A 17026-nucleotide genomic window follows, 5' to 3' on the forward strand; every position below is an offset into this window, starting at 1 on the left:
GAACGGGTCATGCACACACGCATGCAGAAGAACACACACAGGGATGCTGGAGCAGATGGAGGCAGGCGCAGGCACCATGATAGCCATGCAAATGCCGGCAAAAATTATGCAGGAGAAACCCAAGTTGGTGCTTTCAAGATCTTAAAAGAGCCTTCAGAGCACAAGCCACAGAGACTAGAGTTAAATGCTTCGGCCCGCCCCCGGCCTGCGCTGATAATGAAGTGGAGCAGCTTATTAGCAGTCGGGTATTCCAACGCGGGTGGTCGGCCCAGCCTGGCAGGAGGCGGAAATCTGCTCTGCGTGTCCCAAAATCTTTGCTCGTGGTTGGAACTGCCCACCCTGGAGCACAGACAGCTGTGAGTAAGGTGTCTGCCAGCCTCCTCGCTGGGGCTCTGCCTCTTTCCTCTTCTCCCTGAGTGCCACGTCTCGCCACCCCTGGTAGCCCCTGAGCCCACGTGTCCCTAGGTCCAGGGTCCCAGTGGTACCAATCCCACCACCATGGGCAAGTGTGTGGCCCTGGGAGCAGGACCCAGTGCATTGCCTGGGTCCAAGTGGCTGTCTCACACCAGTCCAATCCCATTTCTAGGGCTGCCCTCCGCCCTGACAAGGTCTCCGAACGTTGACCACTAACTCCACAACCAACTCCCTCCACAAATGCCCCAGTTCCCTTCCCGCTGCCACGCTCTTCCCCTCTCCCTGAGCAAGGCTGTCGCCGCTTGAGGCACACACAGCCCAAGAGATGGCACAAAGGACAAACCTCGGCCCAGCCCAGGGCCGGTGCTACCATTAAGGCAAAGTAGGCGGTTGCCTAGGGCGCCAAGATTTGGGGGCGCCAAAAAGCGGTGCCCCCAATTTTTTTTACAGCGTTCCTACACCCCCTCCCCGAGCACGCAGTCGCCGATCCACTTCTCCCGCGTCCCAGGCTTGCGGCGCCAATCAGCTGTTTGGCGCCGCAAGCCTGGGAGGGGAGGAGAATTAGAGTGGGGGCGGCGTGCTCGGGGAGGAGGCAGAGCAGAGGTGAGCTGGGGTGGGGAGCTGCCGCACGGCTCCCCGGGGGGGGGGCAGCTGCCGCAGGGGGGCGCCTCAGGGCACGGGGGGGGAGCTGCCGCGGGGGGGGTCACACTTGCTATCTGGTCACCCTAGGCTGTCCTGGCCCCATAAGCAGCACCCTACGCAGGGCCGGCTCTGGCTTTTTTGCTGTCCCGGGCAAAAAAGCCTCCCGCTGCCCCCCGCCCCCTGGCGGGGAGCGTGGCAGGGGAGGGCGGCGAGCCCGGCCAGGGCCCCGCTCTCCCCGACTGGCCGGAGCGCCGGGAGGAGGGCGGCAAGCCCAGCCAGGGCCCTGCTCTCCCCAGCCGGCCAGAGCGCCGGGGGAAGTCGGTGAGCCCGCCGCGGCTCCGCTCTCCCCGGTGGCCGGAGCACCACGGGGAGGGCGGTGAGCCCGGCTGCGGCCCCGCTCTCCCCGGGTGAGTGCCGCCCCCCTCCAGGTGCCACCCCAAGCACATGCTTGGAGGGCTGGTGCCTGGAGCCGGCCCTGACCCTACACCTCGCCTCTGTATCTCCCAAGAGACACCAACCCGCGTCTGCTGTGATTACACGGAGGGGAGGCAATGGGCTGTGTATGTGAGATCTTGGGGGATTCCGGTGTCTCTGTGCCATGCAACAGTGCCAGACAGAGACCCTATGCCAGTGGGGAAGGAAAAGAGACTGGGGAGAGAGGGAGCTGAGAAGCAACGGAGGGACCACCCAGGGAAGGGGGTGATGTGCAGGGGTCTGTGTCCCTCCCGTTGGGGGGTGCCCCACAGTGCTGGGAGGTCGGGCAGCACCCCCATAGCAAGAGCTTAGGAAGGCACACACGCACTGGCCATATGATATACGGAGTGGGGAAGAGGACGCCCCAGGTGGGGTAGGCAGCTGTATTGCCTACCAGGATCTCAGCAGCTCTTCCCGCTTTCCACTCCTCCTCAAAGGGCTGGGCAGCTAATGTTCACTTCCACCATTTAACTGCCCCCGTGCAATGCTTCCCCTCTGAGCCCAGGTACCCGGGGAGTAGGCAGTGAAGATGTTAAGAGTCGGTAACACCCCGGTGGTGATCAGAGTGACCCAGCCAGCTGCATGGGAAATGACCTCTCTCTGCACACGTCCAGCTCTGTGCGCCGGAGGAATCTCCCAAGCTTTACAACCCAATGGTGCATTTATCTCCACAGCCCACCGGGAGCTCAGCCAGAGCCCAACTCTCGAGTCTCATTCCCTTTCTTAAAGCCCCAGCTACTGGAGTCACTGGGATTAGGTGAAAATCTCAACTTGCTTTTCTGTTTTTTTAACAAGCTCGAGAAATGTGTGGAAGTGTGACCCTCCCAACGGCTCGACACACATGTGGCAAATAAACAGAGAGCACCACTGATTATTTTTAGCCATCACATGTCTTTGGAGGGGTCTGACTCCATAACGTTTCCTTAGCTCGTAAGCGCCTTGGGGCAGAGGCCGCGTTTGTGTCCTGGGACCATACAGCGCCTGGCACACTGGCGTCCATGACTGGGGGCTACAGTAACACAAATACTAAATAATAATAGTGTCTGCATGCTTGGGGCTGCACTTTATAGGGCATAAGGCAACGAAATGACAGACTGAGGCGCAGAACCCAGGAGAGACCTGACTCTCTCCTGAGCTACGGGCACTAGACCAAACTCTCACCTCGAGCTGGGAACAAAACAGAGGCTGAACGGATGCTCGTAAAGCATCAGGAGCTCCGTAAATGACAGACCTTATGAAGAAGGGCAAAGTACTATTAAAAACAGCTCATGCAACAAATTGCTAACAGTTATGGAGCAGCAGGGGCTGCGTGTTCTGTGGGGCCTCGCCCCTCCTCCCGCTTTCTGTTAACACAGTAGACAAGTCTCTCCCGTACTCCCACACACACACTAGCAGTAGGTGGCCTCCTTGCCCCCTACTTTCAAACACACTTGAACCTTGAAAATTCAACTCCAACCTGCTCAGGATGGGGGTGCCTCTATGGTGATTATCGACTATCTGTATTGTGGCAGCCCCCTGGAGCCCTAGCCCTGACCTAGGTGCTGTCCCTGCTCCAGAAAGCTCATGATCTAAGTCAGTGGTTTGCAACGTGTGGTCCGCGGACCCCTGGGGGTCTGCAGGCCATGGCTAAGATTTCCAAAGGGGCCCGCACCTCCATTCAAAATTTTTTATGGGTCTGCAAATGAAAAAAGGTTGAAAAACCCTGGTCTAGGCAGAAGTCCCTCCCCTTTGTAGTATATGAACATCTCAAACCTCAGGGAATCTGCCCTCACAACCGCCCTGGGAGGGGAGGGAAGAATCATTATCCCCATTCTACAGATGGGGAAACTGAGGCACGGGAACTTGTCCAGGTGAGCTAGCAATCAGACCCAGAGTGTCCGCCCCACCTTCGCTAAAAGACCATCCTTCCGTTTTCCAGCCAGCAGCGGCCAAGCAAACCCTGAAAGCTTTATCATGCAGCAGATAGGGAAAGAGTTTAACTCGCCCCCGGCCCCCGCGCCCTAAAAGCTTGGCAGCAAACAAATCACGCGGCGGGCTAGCTCTGGGTTTCTTCTGCAAGACAGAAAGCCCAGGAGTCAGGAAAGAGCCCTGGATTTTCACATATATATTTTAGCTTGGCCACGGTTGCTGATATATATTTATTCATTCTAAAGTCGGAATTATTCTGGGCAGCTGCAAATCTGCTGTTGTCAGAACGCCACCAGTACGCTAACCCTCCGCCTCGGCCTTTTTTATTCTGCAGCAAAATGGGGTGAGCTTAAATCCCAGGCTTTTATACACTTTTATTTAGTCTATAAAAGCACATTTCTGCGCTAGCCACCCGCCTGTATTTAAGCCCCCGCCGCCGCCTGCAACCTGTAGGGCGTCAGAAGAGGGGAAGCTTTAGGGCTCTACCGCTGGTGTGCCTGTATTGACAGGGTAACGGTCTGGGGAATGTTTGTCATCCTCTGTTTTCTGGGGTTTATCATTTGTCTGCACAATCGCGTGTTCCCGGCTGGCCCGTGCCAGGCAAGATCTCAGCTGACAAGCACATTCTAAAAGCAATTCAGATGGTTGGGAGTCCAGAGCAGGGGACAGAGGAAAGGGTCACCCATTTCAATTCATTGGTAACTATGATTATTATACACATTTGTAACTTTCTGACCCCACTTGGATTGAAGCAAGGCCATTTGGCTGATGGGCAGTTCACAGTACAAGGGTGTCACGTGGGAAGTGCCATGTTTCGGAGGGTATTAGCCACTGCGCCAACACATTTTCCCGCTAGGGTGACCGGATGTCCTGATATTCATGGCTTTGTCTTATCTAGGCGCCTAGTACCCCACCCCCCCCATCCTGATTTTTCACACTTGCTAGTTGGTCGCTCTGTTTCCAGCTGTCTCGAAGGAACCCACTTGGAATTTCATGCTGACCGTAGGGATGAACTCAGCGCCTCCCTGCTGTGTGAGGCAAAAACAACCTCCTTTTGGAGTTTGCGGGTGGAGATATGCTTCTGCCATTCTGAGCCCACATCCAGTTAAAGACAGTGCCGATGACATGAGCTAACGGACAAGGCCCACCCTGGCCTGGGAGTCAGGAGACCTGGATTTTAACCCTAGCTCTGTCACTGGGCCTTTTTCCCCTCCCACCCTTTATCTGATCGACGCAGACTATAACCTGTTCCGAGCAGGGACCGTCACTATGTGTACAGCAACTAGTGCAACAGGGCCTTGTTCGCGGCTGGGGGCTTTAGCCGCTACGGTACCACTCACAATAAACAATAATACTGCCCCACTAACCCCTTCTTCAGGCTGTATTAAAGGGACACAATTTGGAGGGAGATTGGTAAATTTCTTGACTGTATTATATTAATACATTAAAATGGAATTTTTTAAAAAATCTAAACTTCGTGGTGTTTGCTTACTTCCCGCATTTCCTCCAGCGGGGGCAGCACTTGGTACTGCGGGGGTGGGAACTCAATCCAAACCTCAGACAGACAGGAAGACAGGGGAGCTAATCTGGACTATTAGTCAGTTTCACTTTCCCTGTCTCATTCCACTGTTTATTGTTAACCTGCCATTTAAAGCTCTCGCCCATCTGGGCTTTCAATTAGCTCGCTGCAGCCTTGGCCTTCGCTGTAGACTTGCTGACGGCCTGTTGGGTGTTGGAGGTATTGTGTGCACCTGCCTTTCCTTCTCTATGATAGATATACATATGATTAATATTAATATTGCTCTCACTTTCCATTTCTCGTGATCAGCACCACGGTGTTATGCTGTGGGGGCTGCCGTTCTGAACGGAACACTGAAATTTCCAAAACATTTCTATTCAGATCCGGTTTGGTAAACTCTCTCGTATATCATATTTTAAACAACAAGCTAAAATTACCTATCAGCCTCCCCCTGCCAAATGGCTAATAGATTAAAAATACGAGCAAGTCTGTAACGTTTCAGAAAAGGCTTCGATCATGTTTGCATCTCAATGTCATTTAAAGGTTGGCATCCACTGGTTCCAACCCCTCTATTTTCATTTACTCTCCACAATTGTTTAACACGTTGGGAGAAGATGAATAATGCTTGTTTTCTTTCCCCCAAAGCGGATGCGACCATCTCTTTGTTTGCTGGTTTCTGCCTCGGATAGGGGGTGGCAGGCAGGTCTCCGGGGAGTAATGTTCAGTGGTTATCAGCTTATAGGTCGCTACCTAGGAAAAGATATTTAATACTGGGCTCTCCAGTCTAGCAGAGGAAGCTCTAACACGATCAAATGGTTGGAAGTTGAAGCTAGACAAATTCAGACTGGAAACAAGGCGTAAATGTTTAACAGTGAGAGTAATTAACCACTGGGACAATATACCAAGGGTTGTGGTGGATTCCTTAACTCTGGCAATTTTAAAATCCAGATGGAGGTTGCTCTAGACGATCTGCTCCCGGAATTGTTTTGGGGCAGTTCTCTGGCCTATGTTATGTATGAGGTCAGACGAGTTGATCCCAATGGTCCCTGCTGGCCTTGGAACCTATGAATCTGTGCGCCATCCCAAGGGGGAGCATCTGCTCCCTCCGGAGCGTCTCCCCAAAACGATGGGTTGTATTTATTTTACTATCCCTGGCTATGCTCCACCTCTGGGCAGTGCACCAGCAGAAGGTCTATGTATTACCTAAATCCCACTTAAAACCTGGGCTTTAAGGCTACGGCGCGCCTTTTGCGGGCTCTTCCCACTAGGATCAGTTTCCCCCTCTGTGATGGATTTACGTAATCTTTTTTTTTTAAAAACAGACCATTAGAATCCAGAAGATCTTTCCACCCGATTATAACAATCCTCCAAAATCATTCTGCGCCTGAGTCCAAGCAGGTGGGGCTTTCTACAAACGCTGGTGGTTTTATTATTGTATTAATAACTGAAACATTTCAAGTTTATTTACCAAGAAATGGCTCTCTCTGACTAGAAAGGGGATGCCTGTATCTCCAGCGCGGAACGGAATGGATTCAAAGCCGATGCATGACTCTCGCTGTACAATGTCTAATGAGTGTGAACCCAGTGCAGCCTGAACCGTGGACGGATGATGATAAAACAGCAATCAATAATTAACACTGCTTGCACCGAGCAGGCTGGAGATAATAAGGAAGAGGCTTGGCTTTGCTAGGCCTCTATGGACAGAAAGACTGCTTTCATCAGCGGTCTGTTTGGCCCCAGCGACGCCCCAGAGAACACACGGGGGGAACAATCTGGATTTTCTCCTTGTTCACGTAGGCAGAGAAAGCATGTTCTAAAAGTGGCTAAGAACAGCCAACGCCTCCACCTGGGGCAAATCAATGGAGCGCCCTTGGCTTCAGCAGAGCTACACCGCTATATACCAAGCTGTGGATCTGGCCAATAGTTCCTGCCAGTGCTTAATATGCAATGAAAGAGGTGCTGGAGCTCAAGCCATTTTTTAACATTCATAACGGATGCAGCAAGCCGGGGATCAGCACTGGTTCCCGCGTACGGCGGTTTCTGTCCCCACAGGTCGGAAGAAGCTGTGTGATAACACAGGTGAACGGCAGTCGCAGACTGTAAACACGCCATGTAGAAGAGGCTTCATCCTAACTTCTCCCGCTGGTATGTTGCTCTGATTTTGATGCCCTGGCTTTCACGAGCATGCCCAGAAATCTTCTCCTGCCTGCACAAAACCCTTTCTTAACACCAGACCATTGGAGCCGTCAACCCAGAGGGAAGCTACAACCCAGAACCACTGGCGCCCCCTAGGGGAGAAGATGGGAGAAGCATGGAGTCTTGCTGGTCCAAGCAAGCACCTGTGGACCAAAGTACCGAAATCAGTTGTAGAGTCAAGGGCTCTTCACAGATTATGCACTGCCCCAACCCCCAGACTTTCAAGTCTGGGGAGCATAGACAAAAGCATATCAGCTACTCTCACTCTGCATGGGGGACAAGAGGCAGAAGTCCCACTGGCACTCATGCGCCCAGCCTCGTGATTTTATCACAAGTTGGGGTTTAAAGCCCCAGCTCCTGGAGTCACGTGATCGCAGGAGACTCTCAGCTTGCTTTTTTTTTTTAACAGGAAGTTTCTAGTCCTCGTGGTTGCAGAGAAAAGCTTGAATTCATGATGCCCAAAGGCTCACGCCCCAGAGGGCAAATAAGAAGAACCCAAAGTGTATCCTGGGGGGGGGGACTTTTAAGCTAATCTCATGATTTTGAGGAGCCTGACTCATGAGTTTTGCATACTCAGAGTTGGCCATGCCACACTTCTTCACGAAGCCATATCTCCACACCAGCCCATCCGCAGCACGGATTCCCCACCGTTCAGAAGCAGAGGACAGGCCCTGGGTCAGCGGCTTGAATTCAGCCTGGGTCAACAGGGACTGTTTGGGTCCTATGTGAAATGAGGAGGGTAGCTCTTCAGTTCAGTCCCCTGGGGAAGGCCGTAAAGATAATCCCAATGGTTGTTAAATTCATAGACTCATAGACTTTAAGGTCAGAAGGGACCATTATGATCGTCTAGTCTGACCTCCTGCACAACACAGGCCACAGAATCTCACCCACCCACTCCTGTATCAAACCCCTAACCTATGTCTGAGCTACTGAAGTCCTCAAATCGTGGTTTAATTATTAGGAGTCTTTGTGGAGAGGCCATGGAGACTGCATGGAGACTGCACTGCCCTCTCCCCCCACAGGGTGGCGTCACTCCAGGTGCGGGGTGGTGTTGGGGGAGCCCATGCTGCACCAGTTCTGTGGTGAGAGAGATTATTACGGTAGGGCCCAAGCGGCTGTATAAATACATAGGAAGCCGTGGCCCCTCCCCCAGAGAGCTGACCATCCCATTCAGTGGAGGCGGTTGTAACAAACAAGAGGCGGGAATGGGGAAGGTAGGGAGGGGCACAGGGAGATGGTGTTTTAAATGATCAAACACAAACAAAGAGTAATAATCTCTAACTCTTATCTAGCGCTTGTCACCAGCAGACCTCAAAGCACTTTATAAACAAAGTCAGCCTCGTTATCCTCATGTGACCGATGGGGAAACTGAGGCACGGAGCCGGGAAGTGAGTCGCCCCAGGTCACCCAGCAGGCCCATGGCTGAGCCAGGAACAGAAGCCCCATCTCCTGAGTCCATGTTCTGCGCCTATGCACTAGGCCCCCAAGACATCGCACAGCCATAGCTTTTTAAGCCCCGGAGGAGCCAGCCCAATCATGTAGTTTGCCCTCCTGCAGAATATAGGCCAGAGAACCTTGCCCAGTGAGTCCTGCATGGAGCCCAATGAAATCAGTAACCCCGATTGGCCTCCTGGAAGTACCGTGGGAGCGCTGGCCAATAGACAGGTCAGGGTTAAAACTGATCTGTTCTCACAACCTAACAGTTATATCCATCGATCCAAACTGATTTCTGGGACCCGGCCCAGCAGGAGGGCAGCACACTGGAAAGGAAACCACTTCAACAGAGGGAAGGAAGTTGGTGTCCTACACCCCTCCCACCCCCACATGTGTAGATTAAATCTGGAGGGAGTTAAGACAAACAGAGACTCGGAGCACTCGATGCAGCCAAAAACAATACCACATCAACCTCCTGACTGAAGAGACAGGAGCCGAAGCTCCTGCCCTATAATGCTCTATTTCTTTATGCCCAGGTTGCTTTCATCCCTCCGGGAGGCACCCGGCTGGAATTTCTCCAGCTCCCCTGTGTCCACCGCCCTAGATGCCTTTCCATACCATGCCGTTGTAGCTGTGAATTCAGGGCTGGATCGACAGGGCTGGGGACTGGATCCTTCGGTTGATTCCCAGAGCACGAACAGCAGCAGGGCAAGAATTCCTCAGTCCACCGCTGGGGCAACCCCGTAGGGGAGAGAGGACTGGTCGTGCCCCGGAAACGCTGCTGCAGATTCCAACAAGGGTAACCCAACAGGGTCAACTGTGGGGGTAGTTTATGTGGTGGAGACACACTTGGGCCCTGGGAACTGGACGGAGGGCACTCAGTTCAGATCCCGCAGGCCCACCCAATGAGCCCTGGGCAGTGCCGACGGGCTGTACCCAGCTCGAGCACGCTCAGAGATCTCTGCCCGCTCCCAAACCTGCCATCTGCGCATCTGCAGCGTCCCGTTAGTGCCCAGGTCTGCCAGCCGTCTGGAGCATGGGAGACCCAGCGGTTCCCCCTTGAAACTAGTGGGGCTTGGGACAAAACAGACGATCCAATTTAAAAGGAACAATGCGTTTGCTTCGGGCAGGAAACTTGGCACAGGCCAAAGGCATCATTGCAGCCAGATCAGAAACCACAAGAAAGGTTCTTTAAAGTCCAGGGTGCCATTAATTCCTCAGCATGTCAGTCCGGGGGAGGTAAGTGCAGGAAAGAAAGGGACTTATTGTCGGAAAAACCAGTGAAATATTAGCCAAGCAGAGGCTGCATTAGCACCTACAACAGCTGGCTGGCGGCAGGCTGCTTGTGTTGGCAAGATATTAGACCAGGAAGCAAGTGATCTGAGTTCGATCCCCAGCTCTGTCTGTCACAGACCCCCCTGGGTGAAACCTGTCACTTAATCTCTCTGTACCTCCACTCCCCCTTTGTAACTAGGGATGGATTGGCGACGCTTCCTTCGTCAGCCTGGTTTATTTAGGCTGTACGCAATTTGTAGCAGGCTGCCACTGGTGTACAGAACCTAGCACAACAGTGTCCAGATCTGAGCTTCAGGTTCTGGGCACTACCTTAGAAATAAACATTGTGAATAATAAAGCTGTCAGACAAAATGCCAGAAGACCTGGAATTTCAAAGATCGCCCTCAGCTTTCCAGGTTCCTGGCAAGGCATCTGGGGTTTGATCTGTCCCCTAGCTGTCACACGTGTCATAGACAGATGTGTATGTTACATGGAAGATGCACAGGGCCGGCATGGACGTGAGGGCAGAGTAAAGGCTGAATGAGATATGGGGGCAGACCAAAGGTGGAATGTTCTATCTTTAGGTGTGTGTGTTTGTTTGAACGACGGTGGCTATAAAAGATTTTTTCCCCTTTTGAATTTCCTGATACAGAGTTACGACCTTAACTTCCCCTTCCCTGAGATGCTGCCTGGGAATAGAATGATCATAATGCCTCACCCTTAGATAACACTTTCCATCAGTAGATCTCAAAGTGCTTCACAAAGGGGACCACTATCATTATCTCCCTTTTCCAGAAAGCCTCTGACATGGGCCCTCGCCAAAGGTTCTTGAGCAAACTAAGGAGCCATGGAGCTAAGGGAAGATCCTCTCCTGGATCGGTAACTGGTTAAAAGACAGGAAACAAAGAGTAGGGATGAATGGTCAGGTTTCACAGCGGAGAGAGGCAAATAGCAGGGCTCCTGGGGATCTGTACTGGGACCAGCGCTCTTCAACATATTCCTAAATGATCTGGAAAAAGGGGTAAACGATGAGGTGTCAGAGTTTGCAGATGATACTAAATGACTCAAGAGAGTTAAGTCGAAAGCTAACTGTGAAGTGTTCCAAAGGGATCTCACAAAACGGGGTGATTGGGCAACAAAATGGCAGATGGGATTCGGTGCTGATAAATGCAAAGTGATGCACATTGGGAAACATAATCTCAACTATACATGCAAAATGATGGGGTCTAAATTAGCTGTTACCAGTCGATAAAGCGATCTTGCAGTCATTACGGAGATTCTCTGAAAACATCTGCTCAGTGCGCAGCGGCAGTCAAAGAAGCAAACAGAATGTTAGGAACCATTAGGAAAGGGATAGATACTAAGACAGAAAATATCATGATGTCGCTCTACAAACTATGGTACACCCACATCTTGAGTCCTGTGTGCAGTTCTGGTCACCCCATCTCACAAAAGGTGTATTAGAATTGGAAAAAGTACAGAGGAGGGCAACAAAAAATGATTAGGGATCTGGAATAGCTTCCGTATGAGGAAAGATTAAAAAGACTGGGATTATTCAGTTTAGAAGAGAGATGACTGAGCGGGGAAACGATAGAGGTTTATAAAATTATGACTGGTGTGGAGAAGGTGACTAAAGAAGTGTTATTTACCCCTTCACATAACACAAGAACCAGGGGTTACCCAATGAAATTAATAAGCAGCAGATTTAAAACAAACATAAGGAAGTACTTCTTCACCCAGTGCACAGTCAACCTGTGGAACTCATCGCCAGGGGATGTTGTGAAGGCCAAAAAAGAATTAGATAAATTCCTAGAGGATAGGTCCATCAATAGCTATTACCCAAGATGGTCAGGGATGCAATGGCATGCTCCTAAATCTTTGACTACCAGAAGCTGGAATTGGATGACAGGGGATGGATCACTCAATAACTGTCTTGTTCAGTTCATTCTCTCTGAAGCACCTGGCAAAGGCCACAGTTGGAAGACAGGACACTGGGCTGGATGGACCATTGGTCTGACCCAGCATGGCCATTCTTATATTTTTATGTAGATGGGGAAACTGAGTCACAGAGTGGGGAAGTGACTTTGCTTAAGGTCACCCAACAGGCCAGTGACAGAGCAGGGACTAGAACCCACGTCTCCTGAGTCCCAGTCCAGTGCTGCGCAGGACTTACAAAAACACATTTATTTTGCCACTCAGTAGATGAAAACTCATCGCAAGTGAAGAGAGGGCCAACAGTACTGTAGGGAGTTTGTATCCACTGGAGTAAGCACCAGCTCCTCTCTGAACCCCACCCTGCTGCCAGTCGCATGCCCAGTCCCATGGCCTCTGGAAGAGGTGAGGCGTGGGTGAGATTTTATGACGCAGAGATACAACAGGACCTAACGAGACCATGCCACTTTCTAATGGATGTTGCAGTCCGTGCAAGAGGCATGTAGGTTCCAGGTGGGAACTTTAGGAGAGAGTCCTAGGAGAGAGTCCTGGTTGTTTCTCAAGCAAGAATGGGAGGAATAGGGTGAATAAGGCAGGTAAAAGGCCCGTGCTCTTGGGGGGCGGAGGGACGGGACTGTCTTTCAGTCTTTTCATTTTGGAATGAATGATTGCATGGAGCCGGGCATCGCTGATGGTCTGGCTCTGGTAACTGAGTGCGGACAGGTGCCGTGTTCGAATCCCTTCCCCTCCGCACACGCAGCTCTGCCAATGCACCTCACCCGCGGCACCGCCTGCTGTTCTGGTTCTGGAGCCCAGACGGCTCTGGTGATGCCCCTCACTCCTGGCACCATCTGCCGTTCTGCCCTGCATCTCTCCCTCCACCCCACCCTCTGGTCTGCGAATGCCCCTCAGTCCTGGCCCGCAGCCCCCTTGCTGTGCCAGGACTCCCCCTCGCCCGAGCAGACTCGCTGAGGTGGGGGGAGAGACCGGCAAATTCAGTTCATTAGTGCGGCCCCCAGCAGGGTTCGGGTTCTCATTCATCCTGCCAAGCTCGCAGCCTCCTTCCCAGACCCAGAGCCTGCTGGAGCAGTGCGGGGGCAGGACACAATCCAGCCCTGTTACCAAAGGCCTGCTGGCCTAGAGTCAGTCCCGAGGCCTGATGGGGGTGTGACGTTATTGACATAAACTGGGACCATATAGATCATTGTTGCGACCTAGGTCCTGTAGTGGCACCCAAATCTTGTATAAAAGGGGCCAAATGGGGTGTCTAAGACAAGGTTATGGTGTATGGGTTATGATTATGCTGTCTATCTGTGTGTATCAGTTTTGTAGTTGAAGTTATGAATATTGGCTCTAGACTGTCTGTATGGCAAACTTATGCTATGCTTCTGGGTGACATCCCAGACAAGCTGGGATTAGCTCTGCCTAGCCTGCTTGATGGCCCATTAAGGACCATCAGCTATACAATGGACCCATTGAGAGAAGGCAGATAAGCCTTGTAACTCAGCAAAGTATGCAGGGACTGGCCCATGTGACTCCAGACTCCATTTTGCTGTAATTTTCCACAGTAAGAACAAAGAGGTGATCTTACACCTGGAAAAGACTATATAAGGCTGATACCTCATCTCCATCTGGTCTTCAATCCTGCTTCATACCTCTGGAGGAACTTTGCTACACTGAAGCTCTGAACAAAGGACTGAGGACCCATCCCAGCGGGGGATGTATTCCAGAGACTTGATTTGAACCTGCAGTTTATTCCATCGCTGCTGCAAGCCTGAACCAAGAACTTTGCCATTACTGTATGTAATTGATTCCATTTAACCAATTCTAACTCTCATCTCTATCTTTTCCCTTTTATGAATAAACCTTTAGATTTTAGATTCTAAAGGATTGGCAACAGTCTGATTTGTGGGCAAGATCTGATTTGTATATTGACCTGGGTCTGGGGCTTGGTCCTTTGGGATCAGGAGAACCTTTTTTCTTTTATTTGGGTATTGGTTTTCATAACCATTTGTCCCCATAACTAGTGGTACTGGTGGTGATACTGGGAAACTGGAGTGTCTAAGGAGATTGCTTGTGAGACTTGCGGTTAGCCGGGGGATGAGACCGAAGTCCTCTTAGTCTGGCTGGTTTGGTTTGCCTTAGAGGTGGAAAAACCCCAGCCTTGGGCTGTAACTGCCCTGTTTGAGCAATTTGTCCTGAGTTGGCACTCTCCGTTGGGTTCCACCAGAACCGCATTGTCACAGGGGGGCACGCCCTGATGCTCATCCTACTGCATGCTGGGAGGACATAAGCTCTCAGCCAATCCGGAAGCAGCAGATGCCCTCGCCCTCCACCCCCTTTTGGGATGCTGCCATTTCCAGCTATGCCCCACTCACCTCCTTCCCCTTCTTCTGCTGCCCACCCCATTGCTCGGGCTTCAGCTGCCCGTCCCTCTTAGCCACAAGGCCTACAGGGCACCCCCTGGCCTGACTGGAGCAGGGGGCTGGCCCAGCTAGTGGCACAGGGCAGAGCCTGCACTTACCACAGCAGAGAGCAGCGTAGGAATCCACCGAGCCCAGCTGCTCCCCTGCCTTGCCCAGGTTTAGGCCCCATGCAGGAGCCGCTTCTCTTCCTGAGCTATGAGTCCAGAGGCTCCTGCTGGCGCGCGCAGGGTCACGCCAGACACCCGAAGTCACCAGGTGCAGCTGCCAAATCTCCCCGGGGCCCTTTTAGTGAACCGGTTGGCAGGAGAGCAGCATTGCCAGCAATCCCCGGGTGAGCCCTACCGAAGCAGGAGGAACCGGGACCGCCGGGGACATGACAGCAGCTCAGTGCCTGGAACGCCGGTGTCCCAAAGGACCCTCCGCGCCTCTGCTACAGATCTAGGTGCGGTTTTCAAATGGCTTTGCTGAAGTCCCCTGAAGCAGAGGAAGCACCTGTGTTGGAAAGGATGGTAACGCGATGGGGAGCTCACAAAGGGCTCAGGGAGTGTCGGGACCCTTGAGAGGTGATTCGTGCCTTCCCATCGCCCGGCCCGGCCCAGACACGGACAGATGATTCCTTAGCGCGGGCGGCCGCCTTTGGCTGGAATCCTGTGCGGCGACTGCAGCGCGTGTAGACGAACCTGAGCGTGTAGACGTAACGAAAGCAGCGAAGCCACGGCCGGACAGCCCCGCCCGGGACCCTGGGTACGTGTCGAGCGGCCAGCCTGTGGTGCTGAGGGGCCAGTGCTGTTTTCATGGGCTACATCCACACGTGCTGCAGCGTAGCCAGACCCACAGTCACAGCTCTGAGCGTGGAGGAAAGGGGGCTTTGTGCCCTGGTTTCTAGGCCGGTCAGGGGCCGAAGTAGCCCTAACTTATGGCAGCACCGCCGGCGGGCAGCTCAACAGCCTGGAACTGCTGCGGCATCCCGAGCTCGGCGCTAGGGAGAGTCCCAGGCCTGTGCCCTGCACTAGAGTTTGTGAGAGGGTCACAAACCAGCCAGCCTCTGTACGTCACCGTGACAGCACTGAGCGGCTGCGGAAGGGGAGAGCCTCTCTCCTTTCATCGCTAGCCCAGAGCTGAAACGCAGCAAGCCCCAGAAGTTCCCTCGCTACCGTACGTCCAGGAGAACACATCCCCCTATGTGCCGAGCTGGGACTGGGGCAGGCGGGGACAGAGGGCTCAGGGAATGTGCGGTGGGATATACAGTTTGCTGCACCTCGCTCTGTTCCACCCCAGATCAACTATCCAACGTGGGTGGAGTTGGGGTCGTGGCCCACTCCTTAAAGGACAGGCATCCGTAACACCACACACACACACACACACACACACACACACACTTTGTCGGTGAGCTCGGCACAGAAGCCGAGCACTGAAAAGATCATGGCAGCTGATCTCCTGGAGATGGTCAGGGTTGTTATTCTTGTTTAGCTCTTTTCATCAAATGATCTCCAAGGGCTTTACAAAGGAGGTCAGGGTCCGGGGAAACTGAGGCATGCCGACTTGCCCAGGGTCATGCAGCAGGCCAGTGGCTGAGCTGGGAACTGAACCCATGTCTTCTGAGACTCAGGCCGGCGCTCTACCCCTGGGGTCACGCTGCGGTGCATGGCTGTGGGAGAGCTTGCCCATGCTGTCCCTGCCCTGCGGATAAGGGGGAGCTATAATGCAGTCTGTACTACGGAGACACGAGCAGAGGCGGCACAGCTCTCCCCTCCTGCTGACCCACACTGGGGGCCAGTCGCTAATTACACACAGGTAATTACAGACCAGGCTGCATCAGAGGCGCGGCCCGGGTCCAGAGCAGCGATGCTCAGCGCCTGCACCGAACCGCTCAAGCTCGGGGGGAATCTCCGCGCCAGACACAGACAGGGTCTTTCCCCCCCCACTCAGTTCCGGTGCATCCAAGCCCTCCGACGGCATGACCCGAACACGATCAATTCTACAATGCGTGGAGCTACCATGCAGCCCCCGTCTGGCTGCCACTCTAGGCTTCACGCCCCAGCTCCTGGTAACAGCCTGTCCAAACAAGGACTAACCTTCAATACCTGTCTCAGCCGTGTTATCACAAAGCAAGCTGTAGAAACGCCTGGGGCCGGGTTCTCTCCCCCAGTCAGAGCCAGCGTTTCCCAAAACTCAGCACATCGGGTGCCCCTGGGGTGCTGGGTTCTTGGGAGAATCGGTCTCTTATTTAGGTGCATAAACAGCAACTGAGCTCGGCAGATTTGCGTGCTGAGCCCTTGGCAATCTGGCATACGTATCTAAACCCACCGTCACCGCGGCTTGCGCCAGGCTCCCAGCCTCACGCTGGGGCTACCCATGGCAGGAGGGCTATTGGGCTGGTTAATAAAAACGGGGCCAGAAACGCCTCCCTAAGTGGCAGCCTGTGGCTCGTCGCTGGGGCGGGGGCTGCGGTGAAAGGTTTGGCCGGTGTGATCTATTTCTCGAGGTTTCCCCTGCACCCACAGGGAGGGAAGAAGTGCTCTGGAGGGAGGAAGCCCAGAGCCGAGGAGGCCCCGAGCAGGGTGTTTAGGGCCCGCAGAGTCCAGGTGTGCAACGGGCATTGGTGCTGACCCCTGCGGGCCAGGTAGGGAGCAGGGGGGCTTGGCTCTCAGCTTCCACCCTTCGCCAGCCCCTACTCACAGCCCCAACCCAAGTGAAGGTTGGAGAGACCTGGGCTGGGGTCTCCCCTCCTCCCGCATGTGCCAGCTAGCCCCCTGGAGGACAGATCCATTGTGGGGGGGCTCCATGGCCCTGGTTCCTCATAGAG

The 17026-nt window shown here is 53.3% G+C and overlaps 1 protein-coding gene across 8 annotated transcripts in view; it reads right to left on the minus strand.

Moving 5' to 3' along the window:
• Window positions 1–17026, minus strand: part of SRCIN1 (SRC kinase signaling inhibitor 1) — a 186465-nt gene that overhangs the window by 77915 nt on the left and 91524 nt on the right. The window lies entirely within an intron of this gene.

This window comes from Malaclemys terrapin, chromosome 25, assembly GCF_027887155.1.
Source record: "Malaclemys terrapin pileata isolate rMalTer1 chromosome 25, rMalTer1.hap1, whole genome shotgun sequence".
Classification (NCBI taxonomy): domain Eukaryota; kingdom Metazoa; phylum Chordata; order Testudines; family Emydidae; genus Malaclemys; species Malaclemys terrapin.